At 37.2% G+C, this 20,398-nt stretch overlaps 1 protein-coding gene and 1 long non-coding RNA gene across 5 annotated transcripts in view; one reads left to right on the top strand and one right to left on the bottom strand.

The window, feature by feature from the left end:
- The window catches only part of TMEM117 (transmembrane protein 117), a 490,241-nt gene that overhangs the window by 65,350 nt on the left and 404,493 nt on the right, over positions 1 to 20,398 (top strand). The gene's annotated exons all lie outside the window — the stretch shown is intronic.
- LOC123591560 overlaps positions 1 to 20,398 on the bottom strand; it is a 63,034-nt gene that overhangs the window by 23,038 nt on the left and 19,598 nt on the right. The window lies entirely within an intron of this gene.

Genomic DNA, 20,398 nt, shown 5'->3' on the forward strand with positions numbered 1-20,398 from the left:
CTTGGTTGACTGTCTCCTGAGCCCTCACCTTTACTCATTATGCATTTCATAAATGTATGGGTATAGTTGTTAGCTTGATTTCTTTCCCAAGTTCCTGGGCTAACATAAAACCAGGAAGGTTCATAATTCTTACTTGAATTTTCAAGCCAACTTTTTAATTTATTTCTAATGTTAGGTTTCTTTTGATTTTTATCAGGCAGAAAGAAAAGATGAGGATTTATAAACACATTGAATGTTGGAGCTGGAGTAATCTTAGAGATGCCCTTGTCCTATCATGTAGTTGCATAGACTTGGTTTGTAATTTTAGACATTGCTTGGGTGAGGTTGATTTAGATTTCTGTTTGATCTCTATTCCAGGTGGCTGGGCTGTGGCAATGAGTCATCCATACCAGTTTGTTAGATTGATACCTTAGTGTTCTTCTCTGGTGGGTAGGGGAATCCTTCAGTTTCTATGTCTGCCCCACCAGAATTCTCTTATCATCCAGGACATAGTGATAGAACATAACTGTCAGACACACTCACATTTATTTGACAAAAACATTGCCTCCATGCTGGTGTAGGACTCCCAGCACAGTGCTGTGATTATGGCTGTTTTGAGAGGCATCATTCTGTCCTCACCCAAACACTGTTTTGTTTTGTTTTTGTTTTTGTTTTTTTTTTAATAATTAGCGACAGCACCCTTTTTGTGTATGCAACCTCCATTTGGTCTAGTCTGATTAAAATTGATGGTGATTTTTATATCATCAGCCATGTTTTTTGTTCCAGTTTTAGAATATCTCTTGCAGGGATTTTGAATGCTTTTGTCTTGACTTCTTTTCTAACTTGTCACCAAATTGTGACAAAAGGTAACAGCAAAGTTCTTCAGTGCTAACCTCACCTGAAAATTAATCACTGCCAAACAAAAGGTTATTTCACCATGTTAATCCTTTTGGACAGCTTTGTATAACTTGGTAGTTAATTAGTTAATTGGATGCTACTTCTGATTTCATTTTTCAAGATAAATGCTTTATGGGCTCTAGAGCTTTTCTTTGAAATTTTTTTCCTTTCCTTTCCTGTCCTTCTTTTTAAAAACTAATTTGCTGCTTGCCTGGTACGATGTGTCAAGTGGGTCTTGTTGCTGTTGTCTCTGTGCGTGGCTCCCGAACCCTGGGAGTTATCCTGCAGCCTACTGTGTTCCATGGCTGTCTGCCTTACCCAACACTCAAAACCACTGTAACTTTCTCACCGTGCTTCTGAAAGCACTTCTTCGGTGGTGATTGACCTCCCACACACCAAATCCTCTTTCCTGTCTTCATTCTGTTTAGCCTTTGGCCATTTAATACTGTTAACTGTACTTTGTTTGGCATTTTCTTATTTGAGTTACACGGTGAAAAGTATCTCTCTGCCTCCCCACCCCCCCACCGCCTTTGGTCTTTTTTATTAGTTCTTTTCCAGTTTCCTACAAGTATTAAGTGAATTGCCTGAGATGGCTGCTTCTGTCATTCAAAAATCTGAGTGTGTGTCTCTAGCACTCTCTATTCCCTTTTCTCACTTTATGCTCTTTTGTTGACTTTACTAACTCTCAAGATTTCACTTGTAAGCCTTGGGCTGATGCAGATGAGTTTATATCTCCAGATCCAACATCACTCATAATATTCCCACATCTTAAGGGACCTCTCCATTCTGGTATTCTACTGGAATTCTGCATTCAGTCTCAGAGACCTCCCTGCACGGCATCCCTCCACCCCAACAGTCAATATCTGCTTCTTCCTCTTTTCTGTTGCTGCCATTACCATTGACCAGTTTCCTGAGCATGAAACACTGAAGCTGTTCTCTGACCTTTCCCTCCCTTATTCTCAACAGGTGATCAGTTACCAAATTTTATAGAGTTTATCCTTTAAATGTCTTTGTGCCTCTTCCCCCCTTTTTTTCATCATGCCAGTTTAAACCTAGAGTACTTTCCATTGTGCTATGTCAGTAGCATTTAAAATTTCATTCTTGGGGCACCTGGATGGCTCAGTTGGTTAAGTGTCCAACTCTTGATCTCAGCTCAGGCCTTGATCTCAGGGTTGTGAGTTCAAACCCTGTGTTGGACTCCATTCTGGGCATGAATCCTACTTAAAAAAAGGAAAAAAAAGTTAATTCTTTATAATGTAGATGACTTTGTGTAAGTTTCTTTTCTAAGTTTATTTATTTTGAGAAAAAGAGCACGTGCACACATGCATGAGCAGGGAAGGGGCAGAGAGAGAGAGGGAGAGAGAGAATCCGAGCAGGCTCTGCACTGTCAGTGTAGAACCTGTTGTGGGGTTCGATCTCATGAACTGTGAGTTCATGACCTGAGCTCATATCAAGAGTTGGATGCTTAACCGATTGAGCTACACAGGCATCCCTAAGTTTATTTTCTGTAGCATAATTCAGAGAATGTCTCTTCTCTGTTCAGAAACCTAATTAGTCACTGTGTTCAAAATTAAGTATAATACTTAGCCAGATATTTGAAGTCTTCTGCAATCTGATCCTTACTTTTCTGCTTTTTCCTCCTGTACTCTCCTCCCCATATCTTACACTTCTATTACACTATTGCTTTTTGTCAGATCGTGATCTATATTGTGCATTCCACATCTACACTGTTACTCATGTTGTCCTTTGTAACTGCAGTCTTTGTCTCTATTTATAATACACCTGCCCATATTTTCATCTTTTAATAATGCCTTTATTGATTCTCTTAAAATGATGTGATCTTTCCTCATTTGAACCCTATAGCATTTCCTGGTTTTTCTCTGGCATTTTCTTATTGAGCTGTGTATTATTTATATTTGTTGATCAGTCTGTCTATCTATCTATCTATCTGTCTATCTATCTACAATCTATCATCTATCGGCCCATTCCTACCTATCTACCTACCTCTAGCCTAGAAACTTCAAATATGTAGACACATGATTTTCTTTCTGATCATTTTCCTCCAGTACATACATGTACTCAAACAGAGAAGGTAACCAATAAAAATTTTGGATGAATGAATGAATGAGTGTGTTTTACTCATTTTCCAGTGCTTGTTTTCCTTTACATATTATATCTTATATTGAAAAACATATTGCTTGGTGGAAAGAAAAAAAAGATTGGGAATCTGATAGAGGCAGATTTAGATCCTACATTTCAAAGTTGGTAGATAGGTGACTTTGGAAAAACTGTAACTCTCTGAGCTTTTACCTTGTCATCTACAGGATGCGGACAATCATACCTAGTGCTTACTGTGACATTTGAATGAAATTTATGTGAAAGACCTTGGCAAAGATGAGGAGTCAGTATAAGTTTTATTTTTTATTAATTCTTTTTTCATTCTTCCCCCCTCTATTCTCATGTATTAAATTTCCTGTACAAGTCAGTTGTTAATCACATTTTGTTTTGATGTTATTTACTTTTTGCTGCTGTGTATCTCATTTCCCCAACTAAATGCCAAGTTCTTTGAGGGAAGGAGCACTTTTTATGTTCACAACAGTAGTTAAAGTTAGGCTCTGCATAGAGAGTCATTTAAGAAATATTCATTGTGGGGCGCCTGGGTGGCGCAGTCGGTTAAGCGTCCGACTTCAGCCAGGTCACGATCTCGCGGTCCGCGAGTTCGAGCCCCGCGTCGGGCTCTGGGCTGATGGCTTAGTGCCTGGAGCCTGCTTCCGATTCTGTGTCTCCCTCTCTCTCTGCCCCTCCCCTGTTCATGCTCTGTTTCTCTCTGTCCCAAAAATAAATAAACGTTGAAAAAAAATTAAAAAAAAAAAAAAGAAATATTCATTGAGTGAATGAGTTCCACCTTTGTGCTTTCTTATCATTCTTTCCATTCACTGGCTTTCTATATTGGCTACATCTCCACCTCTGCCTCTGTTTGGCTGCTTTCCTCTTGTTGTTACCAGATCCCCCAGATGCCCACTGTCATGCTCTTACCATGACTTTTCTTTCTGAACGCCACTGTAGACAGTTCTAAATCTTGTTTTTCTCTAGATTTCCAACACTAGAACACCTCTTGTCAGCAGGACCAGAAAAAAGTACAATAAAGCGTCTTTATGTTGCATTTAACCAGTAAGCCAAATATATCTCAAAAACTGGTTTCTTTCAACACTTGCCTAGTCTTTCCTTTTCTTTGGTATTAGAAAGTAGTGAGCATGCAATGGATTCTCTTGATAGGAAGGGACATGAAGTTAGACGTTGGGGCAGTAACGTCATTGTCTATAAAGGTTGATTATGAATTCCAGTTATTTCTAATTCTTTGTTTGAACTTAAGGACATATAAGAAAATAAGGCATCCCTGATGCCTTCCTAATTGTGATGGAAAATAGTGCTACTGGATGTGAAATTAACATGCAGGCAAATGTAGTCCTTATTTGTGCTTTGGGTTTAATTATATTTGATGACTTAAAATGTCTGTGTGATTTTGTAAGGAAAGGCATGCAACAAAGTGATAAATATGGTGAATTGATGTTAGCATGACATGCTGTTATTCTTGTGTTCTAATTGGTCTAGAAATCACCTTTGCATTGAGATTTTTTTGGTCAGGCCATGCTAGTTTGTTAACCTTACCTTTGCCTCATTTCCTTTTATTGTAACTTCAAACAATCTAGGTAGTTATTGAATGAGTTGGAATGGGGCGCCTGGGTGGCTCAGTCAGTTACATGGCCAACTCTTGATTTCGGCTCAGGTCATGATCTCACAGTTTGCGGGTTTGATCCCCACATTGGGCTCTGCGCTGACAGTGTGAAGCCTGCTTGGGATTCTCACCTTCCTCTGTCTCTTAAAACAAACAAATGAACAAACAAACAAACTTAAAAAAAAGTTAGAACACATGAAAATGCTGGTTAGGGTCTGGATGGTTGTGTTTTGTCTTTTTGTGAAATGTTTGATTATTTTCATAAGAAGCACCTCTCTTCTCTGCACACATTCTAAATAAGTGAAGCAGTAAGACAGAAATAAAGTTTATGGTGACCAAAATATTATGTCTATTCTGGAAGACTATCTACTGGAGAGTGTGGCTTGTATCTGCAGGCAAGAGAACTCCTTGGTACTAAAATCCATAGTTAAGTGGGCTTTCACAGTTCAGCCTGATCCAGGCAATACTCCTCTGGCATACTTCCCCTGGAGGAGTGGAACAGAACTGAGGTGCTCTCCAAGAGAGAATTTGTCTCTAGAGAAAAGGTACTGAGCCACACACACCAATTTTCTTCTTGCAAAATGATCAATTAAATAAGTCACTTGTCCCTTGGAAGTGGAGACAGATTAGGGATGACATAGCTGATGGAGCATTCTCTACCTGAAAGGAAACAACCTGGACTGGGGAATAGACACTCCCCCCAACAGTGTCAATCCTCTTATGATAATCTGATGATTAGAAAAATGGTATGATCAGTTATAACGGACTTATCCCAACATATTTAATACAAGGAATAGTTGAGATTTCAGCTGATGCTTTGACTGTAACAGCTGTCTAAAATTGGTTTTTTTTTTCATGTATTTGTTGCACAAGTTAGGGGGGCACCTTGTCACACACTGTAATTTTACAAATATGGCCCTGATCCCCAGTGCACCCCTGAAGTATCACTGTTTTATCTTATGTGCTAATGATAAACCATAGTAGCTTTAGCTTGTTACAATATCAATATTCTTCACCACCAACACTTCATAAGTTATTACTTCCCCTAGGCACTGGCAAATAACTATTTCTAAAACTGTACAAGGGACTAATTCAAAGGAGATTATATTTGGAATGATTTTCCTACTAATCTCTCTGAAGTTGCTGGTTTGCATACTTGATTAAATAGAAACTTACAATTTTTCTGTCATAATTTCAAATTAGCATACCAAAAAAATAGTCAATTTAACTTTGCACAGTCATGTAACTGCATTGAGGACAGACAGTTCTTTGAATTGAAAGTATTGAGAAATATACCAATATTCTGACCACAGATTTTTCGTGCTTTCATATACAGAAAGTATATGTAAGTAATGTCAGTAAATGTAAAAGTAAAAGTAAAATGTAAATGTCAGTAATATTCACAGTGTTTAAGTCATAGAGAGTTATAGTTGTGATGTTTAGGATGGGAATGCAATTTACACTATAAAAGTATTAAATATTAAATTATAGCCATCGAAGTTTAGGAGAATGGCTACATTAAGTTCCCCTTTAATGAAACACTTATAATACCGCCTAGAAAACCATAACACTATGTAAGTGTCTTTTAAGTAAGAACTAAATAAAATAAAATAGTGGATTTGGTAAGACTAGGATTTCAAGCAAAAATAGTACTGTGGATTCTAATGGGTTGTATATTTTGATCTCTTTTTGTAAATGCAATTTGTTGGCTATCCTGAGTGTGGTGTGGTTTCTTATTTGTTTTGCTTATTTATTCTTCCTATATCTGAGATAAGTTCTAAATCTCAGTAGATTAAAACTGAGAAGCAATATTGCCTGCATGCTTACAGATGAAAGAATTCTAATATCTAAATTATAATGAATTGCTGTTCATTCAGTTTGCATAGACACCAATCATCTAAAATAGCTCTTGTATTTATTGTTTTGTCAGTAATATAGACATCAAAACTCTGAGTAAAAGGGCATATAATATGGTGAGAAATATGATGCAATATGTGAATTATAGTAGAGATCAAAAGAAAATATCATTAGTGACATTTACTACACCAAGGTTGTCCTTTGAAATTGTTCAATTATTTCAAGGCTTTTGTGCTATGAAAGTTAATTTTCATAAAGATTCTTTTGCTCTGTCATCATAATGTCAAACATTTTTTTAAGTTAAAGTATTTATACTATGAATATTATACTTTTATTTCTATTTTGTGGTCTCTGATCTTTACTCATAAAATCACATGTTAGATTTTGTTATTTCTATGTCTCAAATTCTCAAGTGGCTCCTATTAGCCTTCAGAATAATTATAGAACCTAGAGTTATTTATTACCATGTAACAAATTATCCCAAAATTCAGAGGCTTAAAACAAGAATAAATATTTGTGATCTCATACAGTTTTTCTGGATGAGGAATTTGGAAGCAGCTTAGATAGTTCTTCCTTGGGGTCTCTCAGGAGGATAATGTGAATATATCAGGTAGGGCTACAGTCATGTGAAGACATGATTGGAATGTTGTTCCTCCAGGATGGCTCTCTCAAATAGGATGGCAAGTTGGTGTTCGTTGTTGGCTGGAATCCTCAATTCCTCACCATGTGGATTTTCCATAGGGCAATTTCATTGCCCCAAGACATGACAACTGATTTACCCCAGAATAAGCAATTCAAGAGAGAGACCAAGGTGGAAACTGCATTGCCTTTCACAGCCTGGCTTTGGAAGGCACTCATTGTCATTTCAGCCATATTTTATTAGTCACATAGACCAGTTGCCCTTCACTGTGGGAGGATACTATACGTGGGATGACTAGTGAGAGGTGAGACTTAGGGCCATCTTGGAGATTGGCTACCATACTTACAAATGTTTGTTTTGGTTAAAAGTATTGGATTGAGTTAGAGAGCCACATTTACATGCATAACCCAATGTCACTGTTTCTTGGCAAACCTGTAATTTCTAGCCTTCTTTAAAATCTCAAGCACTTGTTTCTTGTGGTCTCCAGGGGGACATTATATAGACTGATGAAGTAGTCTGTTACATTCTTTTTTTTTTTTAAGTTTATTTATTTATTTATTTTGAGAGAGAGCACAAGTGGGGGAAGGGCAGAGAGAGAGAGAGAGGGAGAAAAAGAGAAATCCCAGGCAGGTTTCATGCTGCTATCACAGAGCCTGACATGGGGCTCGAGCTCATGAAACCGTGAGATCATGACCTGAGCCGAAACCAACAGTTGGACCCTGAACCGACTGAGCTGCCCAGGTACCCTAATAGTCAGTCATATTGTGTTGTAGTACCCTCTGTTGATGTCGCTGCCACTGTTGGTGGGGAAGGGTGCTGTTTAAGGCTGGTATCTCATCACTACTATAGCTTCAGGATTTTATGTACTCAAAGTTGAAATCCTTGCCAATGGTATGGTTTCCCAGTGCTTCCAAATTTATAAGCTCTTATTTCAGATTTGTACTTATTTTCCCCCAAAAGTGGAAAAAATTGTTGCATACAGGATTAAATATAAGTTCATTAAGTCAAGTTATAATTGTATTATTGATATATTCTATTTTATTCTTACTTTTTTTTGTCTACATGATCTGTCAATAAGTAAGAGGGATGTTAAAATCTCACACTATGATTATGGATTTCTTTTTTTTTTTTAGACTATAGAATGATTAAAAAAAATTTTTTTTAATGTTTACTTATTTTTGAGAGAGAGAGAGATAAGAGTGTGAGCAGAGATGGGCAGAGAGAGAGGGAGACACAGAATCCAAAGCAGGCTCCAGGATCTGAGCTGTCAGCACAGAGCTCAACGTGGGGCTCAAACTCACGAAATGTGAGATCATGACCTTAAATGAAGTTGGACGCATAACCGACTGAGCCACCAAGGCGACCTATGATTATGGATTTCTTAATTTCTCTCTAAGGTTTTATTAGACTTCATTTTCTATGTTAAATTTTTTTTAAGATTTTATTTTTAAGTAATCCCTACACACAACATGGGGTTTGAACTCACAACCCCAAAATCAAGAGTCACACGCTCCACTGACTGATCCAGCCAGGTGCCCCCATTTTATACATTTTGAATCTATCTTACTTGGTACAAACAACTTTGAAATCATTGTATTTACCTGGAGAATTTAATATTTGTCATTATGTAATTATTCTTTTTATTCCTAATGTTAGTTTTTCACCTAAAATTTATTTTGTTTAGAATTTATACCTATCCTAGTTTTCACTTGGTTAGTTTTGCCTAGTATATAATTTTATAATCTATTACTTCCAACCTTACTATATTCTTACACAGGTTTCTTGCAAACACACCTCTTTGATTTTGTTTTCCTGTTAGTTATTTTTCTTTTATCTAACAATGATTGTCTTTTAGCTAACAAGGTCAATATATTACTACATATTGTGATTTGATTCTACCACTTTTTGTGTGTTTTTTACTAGTACAGCTTTAACTTCTTTCTTTTTTTTAGGTGCGGGAGGCTGATTGGATTTTGTTCTTTTGTTCCTTCCTTTCATTTTTCTATCCCTCCTCTATACCTCCATTGAGTTTATAAGTTATGCGTTCAATGTTCACTCTTTAAGTGGCTAACCTTGCAATTTTACTGTACATATTAGCAAGTCCACAGCTAATCAATGTCTTTTTTAAAATGTTTATTTATTTATTTTGAGAGAGAAAGAGAGAGAGAGGGAGAATCCAAAGCAGGCTCCACGCTGTCAGCGCAGAGCCTGACACAGGGCCCAATCCCATGAACTACAAGATCATGACCTGAGCAGAAATTGAGTATGACACCCAACAATCTGAGCCACCCAGGCACCCTTACAGCTAATCAATGCCTTAATCACCTCCCAAATGATGAAAATTCCTTAGAACATTTTGACTAGGGTCAAACTCTTCTTACTTATATGGGTTTGTTGTTCAGTATTCTAGTTCTTTTTTTAGCCCACAAAATAGACACTAACATTTTTAGTATTTTATACAAATGATGTTTGCTTAGATTTGATACATGTTGATCAGTTTCTTTTCTCACCATTCCTTTTTGTCTCAGGTATTTCTGAGTCAGGTTTATTTACCTTGATGTACAACCTTGAGAAGGTTTTTAAATAAAGGTTTATGGGGGTATATATAGGGGACATACTCTCTAAATTGTTATGCTTTAAAATATTTTTAAATCTTTGTGACAGTTTTCTTTTAAGTCGAATATTTAGTCCATTTGAACTTACTAATTACCAATATATTTGTGTTTAAATCTAGCATTTTGCTGTATACTAGCTTTTGGTTTGCCTTATCATTCCTAAGTTCTTTTTTCCTTCTCTTTGCTTTCCTTTGGATAAATTAAATATTTTTTATATTTTATTTTTTTCTCATTCTATTACTTTGTTAGTTGTACATATTTTTATTTTCTTAGTGATTATCTTGGAAAGTAAAACATATATAATTGACTTACTGGAGTCTGTCTTTAATTAATATTGCCAACATTTCATAAGAACTTTACAGCTGTAACTCCACTTACCTCTTTCTATCTTTTGACCTACTTTTGTCATAAACCTAAATTCCTTGAATTTAAAACATCTGTTTTAAGTCCTAAAAAATAGTATTATTGTTATTTAATTTTAAGCAACTTTATGGAGATATAATTGACATACTGCACATATTTAACTGTATAGTTTTGTAAAGTTTGAACTATGTATTCATCTGTGAAACCATTGCCACAATTAAGATAAAAATGTCTTCATGAACATTTGTAATCCCTTTCTCTCATCCCTCTCCACCTCTAGGCAGTTTACTTTTCTGTTTAGTTTGAATTTTCTAGAAATTTACATAAATGGAATCACATAGTAGGTACATAGGTAACTTCAATTGAATCTAAAGGTGTTAATTTCAGTTATTATTTTTCAGATCTAGATTTCCAATTGATTTTCAAAAATATATTCCAGTTCTTTGGTAAAATTCATAATCTTTTCGTCTATTTTCTAGAGCATATTGATATAGTTATTTTGACTTCCAGGTCTTAGAACTACAATATGTGCATCATCAGTGAGTCTGCTTATATTGTTTTTTTCCTCTTGATTTTCAATAATTTTTCTTGTCTTGTTTCCTTGTATACCTAATGTGTGAAGAACTTTAGAGGTTTATAATGATCTTCCCTAGGGAAAATTTAATTTTCTTCTGGTAAGCAAATAAAAACTGGGTTTTAGGCTTTGTTTGGGTTGGTCTCTTTCTGGTTTGTTTTTACTCCTGTGATACAGTCCCTCGTGTGTCACAACTGACACTCTGGACTTTGCTTATAGCTCTTCTACTTTGGTATATCCTGAATTCCAATTTTGTTTCCTGAGCATCATGAGACTACTACAATCCATGCTTAACTGTTTTCTCTTATCAGCTGTTCTTTTCTTGGTTTCATCTCTCACCTACATAGTTTAGGTGTCAACAAATGCTGTGTGTGAAATTGTATTAGATGTTTGGGCTCACTTTGAGTTTCCCTTTTTCTGATACTTTGATTCCTTATGTCCTGGTTGCATTTGGAGCCCTGAATTTCAATTTCTGTCTCCCTGACCCGCTGAGACTGCCTCAAACTCTAGGCCACAGTTTTCCATGTGGTTCCTGTGTCCCACACTGAAAATCAGCAAATCTTCCAAGGGGGAAAAAGCAGTAATAAACAAGGAGTTCATTTAAGTGCATTTTTCTTCTGTCAGGGATCTTGGCCCTTTAAATCTTGGCTGCCTTGTTTGTTCTTTGATGTCTTCAAACAGGTGCCTTCTTTATGATGGATATTTGCATTAGGAGCATAATTCTAGGTCAGTAGTACTTTGAAGCACTGTTTTATGACATCTTTTGTTACTGTTGGGAAGTCTTCTGTCAGGATAAGTGTTGTTGCTCTGAAGTAATCTATCTTTACTGTCTGATTTTAAGATCTTTTCTGTATCTTTTTTGTTTTTTTAATGTTTACTTGAGAGAGAGACATAGAGTATGAGCAGGGAAGGGGTAGAGAGAGCCAGAGACACAGAATCCAAAGCAGGCGGCAGAGTCTGAGCTTTCAGCACAGAGCCCGATGTGGGGCTCGAACTCACAAGCCATGAGATCATGACCTGAGCCGAAGTCAGACCCTTAACTTAACTGAACCACCCAGGCACCCCAAATCTTTTCTGTATCTTTTAATAAAAGAGAGGCCTACAGTTACTCCAGCTTACATTCCTGGAGAGTTTCCTGGCTTCAGTGCAGGAAGGAGGACATCAGGCAGAGGCTGGCATCTCTGTGAGTTGAGGAGACAGAGCTGGGTATATGGGGAGGCTGAGACAGCTAGAACTCACAGGGCAGGTATTGGAGGGGAGAGCATAGCACAGAGAAGTAACTCCACAGTCCAGCAGATCTCCCTTTAGTTTTCAAGTGAGGTGTGACCAGCACATGCACATAAGGAAAGCCCCACAGTGAGGGAAAGAATCACTCCAGAGGAGCATGGGAAAAAGTCCTTGGTGCTCACACAGGGCCTGGGATAGTTTGTGTGCCCACAGGGCAGAGAAGCAAAACCTTACCATTTATGGTGCCCTAGGTAGAACACTCAAAAGCGGGGTAGTGGGGGAGAATTAGCACTAGACTAGAAGCTTCTCTGATGCTGCCCAATAGGGCACCATTTTATATTATTCCATTTTCTCTCCTTCCTTAGTACATCTGCTAGCATTTTTATTTTTTACTTTTTTAAATGTTTATTTTTGAGAGAGAGGAGAGCAGGGAAAAGAGAGAGAGAGAGAGAGAGAGAGAGAGAGAGACTGATAATCCCAAGCAGGCTCCATACTGTCAGGGCTCGAACCCATGAATGGTGAGATCATGACCTGAGACGAAACCAAGAGTTGGATGCTTAACTGATTGAGCCATGCAGGTGCCCCTCAACTAGCATTAAAAATCAACAACAACTTTATTTAGTGATTGCCCTAGAGTTTGCAATATATATTTACAACTAATTCAGTCAACTTTCAAGTAACACTGTATTACTTTACAGGTATGTGAATACTTTGAAATAATAAAATAATCCTAATTGTTTTCCCCATCTCTGTATCATTGGTGTCATTCATGTCATGTGTACATATGTGTATGTATATACATACATATACATATATACATATATAAGATATATGCATAAGTGCATACTTGAATATGTTGTTGCTATTATTATTTTGAACGAATGTATTGGTTTGGTCAATTAAGAATAAGAAAAAAAGGCTTTCATTTTACCTTCCCTTCCTCCTTGGATATTCGTCCTTTCTTATGTAGTTCTGAGTTTCTGACATATATTCTTCCCTTTTCTCAAAAGAGCTTCTTTTAACATTTTTTGCAAGACTGGACTAGTGGCAACAAATTCTCCTGGTTTCTGTTTGTTTGAGGAAGTCTTTATTCTTCTTCACTTTTGATGGATAATTTCACAGAGTACAGAATTCTAGGTTAGTATTTTTTTTTCCTCTCAACATTTTAAATATTTCACACCATTGTCTTTTTGCTTCCATTGTTTCTGAAGAAGTTGGGTACTTGGATATAGTTAGTATCTTTGTTTCTCAATAGGGAAGGTTCCCCCTCCCCCCCCCCCCCCATTTCTTTTAGGATTTTTTTTTTCTTTATCTTTGATTTTTCTTTAGCTTGAAAGTGATATGTCTAGATTTAGGGTTTTTTGTTTTGTTTTGCATTTATCCTGCTTGGTGTTTCTTGAGATTCCCAGATCTGATACTTGTTAATGCTAAACATAAACTTGGGGAAATTCTCAGTCATTATTATTCAAGTATTTCTCCTGTTCCTTTTTCTCTTTCTTCTCCTTCTAGTATCTTCATTACACATATATTACATCTTTTCCAGTTGCCTCAGAGTCCTTGGATATTCTCCAAGTCTCTCCAAAGGGAGACTCTGGTCTCCCTTTCTGGTCTTTTTTCTCTTTGTTTTTCACTTTTGGAGGTTTCTATTGAGATATCTTTAAGTTCTAAGATTCTTTCTTCAGCCATGTGTAGTCTGTTAATAAGCCCATCAAAGGCATTCTTAATTTCTAAATTACATCTAAATTACAATGTTTATCTCCCGCATTTCTTTTTGGTTCTTAGGAAATCCATCTTCCTGCTAACATTGACCACCTGTTCTTACATGCTGTCTACTTTACCCATTAGAGCCCTTAGCTTATTAATCGTTTTAAATTCCTGGCCTGATAATTCCAATATCATTGCCATGTCAGGTTCTAGTGCTTGCTTTGTCTCTTCAAATGGTGTTTTTTTGTTTTCCTTTTAATATACCTTGTAATGTTTTCTTGACAACTGAACATGATGTACCAGGTAAAAGGAACGCTTTAGCGATGTGGTGGTGAGGTGTAGGGGTAAGAGAGCGTCCTATAGTCCTGTGATTAGATCTCAGTCTTTTAGTGAGACTATATTTCTGGTCTGTGAACTTCCTAAAGTACTTCTCAATCACCTCTCCACCACTTTGACTGAGAGAGGATGGCTCGAGTAGGCTGGAGTTGAGTATTTCTTTTCCTCCAGGTCAGTCAGGCTTTGATAAAACCTCAGCAGGTAGGTCTGGTTTCTCCAGTGTTTACTGTGGGATTCCAGTTGAGTTTCTGGATGTAAAATTTACAAAAGCATGAGGCCTCCACTATGGCTGTGCCTTCCTCGAGTTTTTAACTTTCAGACTTGTCCACATTGGGCTTCCAACAATTTGTTCACTACAGTTCAAGTTTTCTTACCCCAGTGCTGTTTCCCAAGGCAGTTTTCAGTTGCCAGTTTCTGCTGTGGTAAGCTCCTATCTGCCTGTCTGTCTCTCCGGTCTTGAGCGGCAAGAGTTTGCCCTGTGTCCTCACCTCTCTTGCAGGTCCTAGGAGAGTTGTTCATTTTTAAATTGTTCTGCTTTGTACGTGTTATTAGGATGAAGTGGTGATTTCCAGGCGTCTTATAAATGGAAGTAGACACCCATTATGAATTTTCAATATATTTAGTGAGTCTAAAAATGGAATGGGTAGAGAAAATAGCAAGTACAAGAAACCAGTCTAAGTTAGAGGACTTATGGGAAGCTATGAATGAAAACCAAGTTCAAGATAGATGGGAAATCAAAGAGACCTGGATACATGAATGCAGATAATAGAAATACTAGAATTTTGGCCTCTGACCTGTTTTTGCTTTCCTAGCATTTATGGTAATGGGAGGACCAGACCCTCCTGTCCCCTCTACCCCATGAATGATCAGGAGCTTGTGTCCCAGCCATGTGGACAATTACCTTGTGACTGATCAGGATTGCTTCAAACCATGGATCAGCCTATAGGGGATTAGTCTTGACAATTTAATGTTTCCTTTTTAGATGGGTTAATAGAATGCCTGAGATTAAATGAAAACTTATTTTTTTGAAAACTTATTTTTGAAGTGTATTATTGTTTTTCAAAACTGGTACCGATATAATGATGAAGACATACAAATTTATTAATAGTTGTGATTATATTAATTTATTAAGAATAGGGAGCTATATTTTCTATTCTGTTGCCCATTTTGAAATACAAATTGTAATAATAACCACAACCTCTAACATTTCAGAACATATTTTATAAACTTTTAGTTTTTTGATGGGTTTTGATCTTAAAAATGCTGTTTAGTATGATTTCACCTGTATAAATCTGGAAGATACAGAACAAATTGATTTTCATGAAAATAACAGAATATTACAATATTATATGGGTGCATAAATTAAGTGTGCTGCTAAATCTTCTTTTGGGCCACAAGCTAAGTTGTAATGTCAATTTAGTATTCTTTTATGCAGTGGCTATTTTTTTCCTTTAACAGGAAAAGTAGATAATAATAGATGAATACTTTTATTTCCTTTGGGGACCTAATTTTTCCTCTTGAGCAATAGTAAGCAATTTAAGTCAGTAATCCTAAGAGTAGTAACGGAAAGAGCCATATTATTATAGTAAAATACTTAGCCTCTCTCAATAAAATGGAAGGTTTGTTACAGCTTTTTCTGGGGAGAATTATTTATATCAATGTGTTTATTTAGTTGATATATGTTTTACTACAAATTTGTAATATGTACACTTAAAAATTTTAAATGTTTATTTATTTTTGAGAGAGAGAGAGAGAGAGAGACATCATGCGAGCAAAGGAGGGGCAGAGAGGGAGACCCAGAATCTGAAGCAGGCTCCAGGCTCTGAGCTGTTCGCACAGAGCCCAACACGGGGCTCGAACTCACAAACCCTGAGATGATGACCTGAACTGAAGTCAAATGCTCCTCTGACTGAGCCACCCAGGAACCCCTTCAAAAGTTTGAAGTTGACATTATGCTCTAGGTCTGAAAACACCATCATTTATGCTGGGTATCTAACCATGGTCTTATTTTTTGTTCTTTTTAGAATCTCTTTTGAATTACATATTATAATACATATTTGTAGTATTATATGGGATTATATTTCAATTCTCAATATTTGGTTTTCTGTCAAATTCAGTGAATAATAAACACTTTATGTGTAAGCTCCTACTCCTAATATGAAGGAAAACCATCTGTTTAGTGTTTTTTTAATTCTCTTTGTACACTGAAATAACGACTTAATCTGAATATTAATAGAATGGCGCCCTAAGGCATAAAAGTTTTATGATTTTATACTTATTATATAATGCCACATTTGTCTTAACTAGAACATCCTTTCTCCCTAATGATATTCTGATGTGTTTTGTTAGATAATTTTCTTTCTTGATGTTCCATCCAAGGACTGACTGTTTTATTTTAGTTATTTTTATTCTGTTGCCATTTTTCAATGACTAATGTTAAAAAAGTTATATAATGTTCTTATAGATTAGAACACAAATCAGCTGTGAATACTTTGTATGCTTATTGTAGTCTAATTGGAAGTGAAGTTCAATTAATATTGAAATGCTCTGATCCAATTTATTTTTATCCTTTATTCTCTTATTCTAGACATAAGAAATAGGACTTACATTATTGTCAAGTGTTCTCATATTTAAAATGTTCAATATTAACTTGGCCTTTAAGGAATCTTATCACTGTGTTACTTTAGATTCATTTTATACATTAGAGAAGCATACAATGACAGATAAAACATTAGGAAGAACATTTTTTCTCTCAATAGGTGAGGATTTCTCTTTTTAACTTAAAGTGTTTTGAGCTAGCATACTGCACTAATCTCTCACTGACTAAACAAATCCTATAATCCTAGAGTTGGATGTTAAAAGTCATGTAATCCAGCCCTTTAAACTCTACCTGGCTGGTGGCCATTTCTTCTTGTCTGCACTGAAGGGAACTTATTACTTCCTGAAAGAGTACATCCTGTAAGCTCTTTCTGTGACTCTAATACATGAAATATTTAACAGTGAAGATAACTACCTAGAAGAGATCATCTCTGCCCAGCATTTTAAAGCTCACAGGAAATGCAGGAGTTAGGCGAGAGACGGGGAAGGAAGAGTATCCCAGGCAGAGGGTTCAGCATGAGTATAAGAGGCTGAAATCTGTTTAGTGTTGATGGGACTAGAGTGGAGGGTAGGTGGTGGTGAGAAAGGAGAGGTAAGCTTGGGTCAAATCAAGCAACGCCTTCTGTAGCATATTTTGGAGCTTGAATTACGATTGGGGAATGGTGATCATTGATGGAACAATGTGACCACATTTGTATTTCAGTCAGATCTATTAGCTGTCTGGAGGTTGGATTTGGGGTGGAAAAGTTTGGAATGAGGAAGACCAGTGAGGTTGTTGTAATGCTCCCATGCAGAGACAATGAAACCCAAATTGTGAGAGAAGAATATGGATGTAAGGTCATAAAATAATATAACTGTTGATTGAAATGGCAGGTGTGCAGAAAAAAATCAAGAATGAATTCTATCTTGTTACGTTGAAAATAACAAGGTGGTAAAGTCAGAAGTTGGAGTGGATTTAGCTATAGAAAAGGTCAGATTGGAGATAGGGATGGAGATTTTGAATCCATTTTTGTATACTGAGTTTGAGTTGGCAATAGGACATTCAGGAGGGGAGTGAGCAGTTGACTCTTTCAGTCTGAAGCTTGGGAGGAAAAGTCTGTGCTGGAGATAGTGGATATTAAACCCATACCAGGGGATGAGATCATGCAATAATATGAGACTGATCATGGGGAACATCATCATTTATGGGATGAGTAGAAGAGATGCCCAAAAAGGTGACTAAGAATAATCAGGAAAGTAGAAAAAGAACAAAGAGTGTTTGGTGTTAGAGAAGCCACGGAAGTTAGTGTCAAAAAGGACAAGAGTGGACAACTGCCATATCGGATACAGGAGATGTCCTGTAAATTAAAGACCAACGTATTTCTACTGGATTTTTCAATGTGGGAGTCTTCAACATTTGCCAGAACAATTTCAGTAGAATGTTTGCGTTGCAAGTAAGATCTCGGAGTGGGCGTGATGCATACTACTTTTTCTTGAAATCTGGACAAGAGAAGAATGGATGGTAGTTTAAGGACATGATGTCAAGAAAGCACTGCCTTTAGGACAGACTCAGGATTTAGAGGCAGAGGGAAGAGAACCAGGAGAGAGGGAGAGACTGGAAATACAAAGAAAAGAAAGGATGGCTGATGGACCAGGCCTCAAGGGCGGGGGTAGGGGGTATAGTTTTAAGAAGGCATAAATGGGTCCTTTTTGTGGGATGAGCTCTGCATCCTCTGAGAAACAAGGGAAGGAAGTGTGAATAGAAAGTGGATGTATGTGAGTGGCCAGGAAGTTGAAGGAAATCATGTTTGGTGGCAGCAGTTTTCCCTGGGGTTGGGACCAAGGTTATATTCTGAGAGTGAGAGAGGCTTAGTAGGAGCTTTGGGGTAAAGTGTGAAATGAGTGCTGAGGAGAATGGGAAAGAGACTGACAAGTACAAGGAAAACTACTAATATGCAGTGCTGTGGTAGCTGCTGAAAGTGGGGATCATGATTATGTAGTGAGTTATTAATCAACTTGTGTTCAGTTTTTTTCTACAGCAGTTGACCGAACTCAGAGAAAGCGAACTGTAGCGTTGAATCAGAGCTGGGGTTTTGCAGGCAAGTGTAAGACAGGTATGGGGTACACAGGAAACAAAGGTGTTGAGGAAAAGAAAGTTTGATAAGGAAACAGAAGTATCATGCTAAATAAGAGGAAGTAGGGGAGATGGGGATAAAATGCGGAGGTGAAGGTCAAAGAACTGATGGGTTCCATAGGGCTCAGAGGGTAGGTGTAAATTGCCAGATCTGCAGAGATCCAGGATTGTAGACATATAGTAGAATACTGAACTATTGTTCAATTTTGTATTGTATCACTTCATTGTTTAGCAACTGGACAAATATTTATCTAAGACATGCTATATGCCAGTGCCATGGCGATACCAGTGGTGAAGAAGACAAATGTGGGCCTCATTGTGTTTCAGTTTATACATGGATGTGGCACACACAAGTAGACAATAAATTATGCAAAGTCTTGGGCCTTAGGTGTTCTGAGGTTGAGCTGTGTGAGTGATGGCATCATTGCCAACAAGATGTATTTTCCCCCATATTTTACTTACAGAATTTTTCTCTTGGAAAATGTGTACCCTTTCTTGTGGGCAGGTCTTAATTTTCCTTCTAGAATTTCTCCATAAGTATTTAATTTAATGCAGATATTTTGCCATATATTGTGCTGAGTACTAGAGATATAAAGAAAGACCAGGAAATAAAGATTCCATGTTGGCCATTTTAAACCCCGTTTTTTTCCTTCTCTGTGCCTTTGATCTATTGGTCATCTTGTATCTGGTAAGATAACATTAGCTTCAGTAGTAAAAATATATAATGAGTGCATCTCAGTTGAATTTCTCACCCATATGAAGCCTAAAACTGAGAAGGTACTTCTGTTTTAATCAGGGATTCAAGGACCCCGGGATCTTCCATCTTGTGGTTCTGCCTTTTGTGACAATGTTTGCCATACTTGATTTGCGTTTGCGGATCAATGTAGTATTATTAGGTAATTAATCTGGCTTTAGGAGTTTCACATGTGACATAGAGTTAACTAATCATTGCTTTTCATAACTGCCAGTAGTGATTGGTTCAGGACCCAAACAAGCTCAATGAGAGTGAATCACATAAATTTCCTTAGAAATAGTGAGGCAAAAGCATCATGTTTTCCCCCCTGGACAAAATGAAGACATTACTTGGGGTTGCTGCAATCATCTTGGGACTACAGACGGTATGTATGAACATGTTGGAGGAGCTGGGTATGATGGGACCCCACTCTGAAGAAATGAAGCTGGGAAATGGAGATAAATCAAACCTTGGTTACATTTTGTGAGTGCTGGGTCAAGTTTTGCTTGAAGTCATTTAATTCCTTTAGTGAAACTAAATCCACATTATTTTCTGAGCATATATGTTAAGGAGAAGATTAATTTTTTTTTTAGGGAACAAGCATGTTTGTTAGAAAATATGAGAAACCAATAAAGAAAGACTCCTTATATTTTAAAGCTGGTTTTCATTTTTTTTCCTTCCTTCCCTTCCCTTCCCTCCCCTCCCTTCTCCTCCCCTCCCATCCCCTTCTCTCCTCTTGCCTTTCCTCCCCTCTCCTTCCTTCTTTCCCCTCCTCTCCCTTTCTTTCTTTCTCCTCTTTTCCCCTTCCCTCCCCTCCCTTTCCCTCCTTCTCTCTCTACCTCTTTCTCCCTCTCTCTCTCCCCTTTTCTCCCTTTCCCTTTCTTTCTTTCATCTTTCTTTCTTTCTTTCTTTCTTTCTTTCTTTCTTTCTTTCTTTCTCTTTCTTCCTTCCTTCCTTCCTTCCTTCCTTCCTTCCTTCCTTCCTTCCTTCCTTCTTTCTCTGTTACTTGCAACAGAGAACATTCTT

This window comes from Leopardus geoffroyi, chromosome B4, assembly GCF_018350155.1.
Source record: "Leopardus geoffroyi isolate Oge1 chromosome B4, O.geoffroyi_Oge1_pat1.0, whole genome shotgun sequence".
NCBI lineage: Eukaryota > Metazoa > Chordata > Mammalia > Carnivora > Felidae > Leopardus > Leopardus geoffroyi.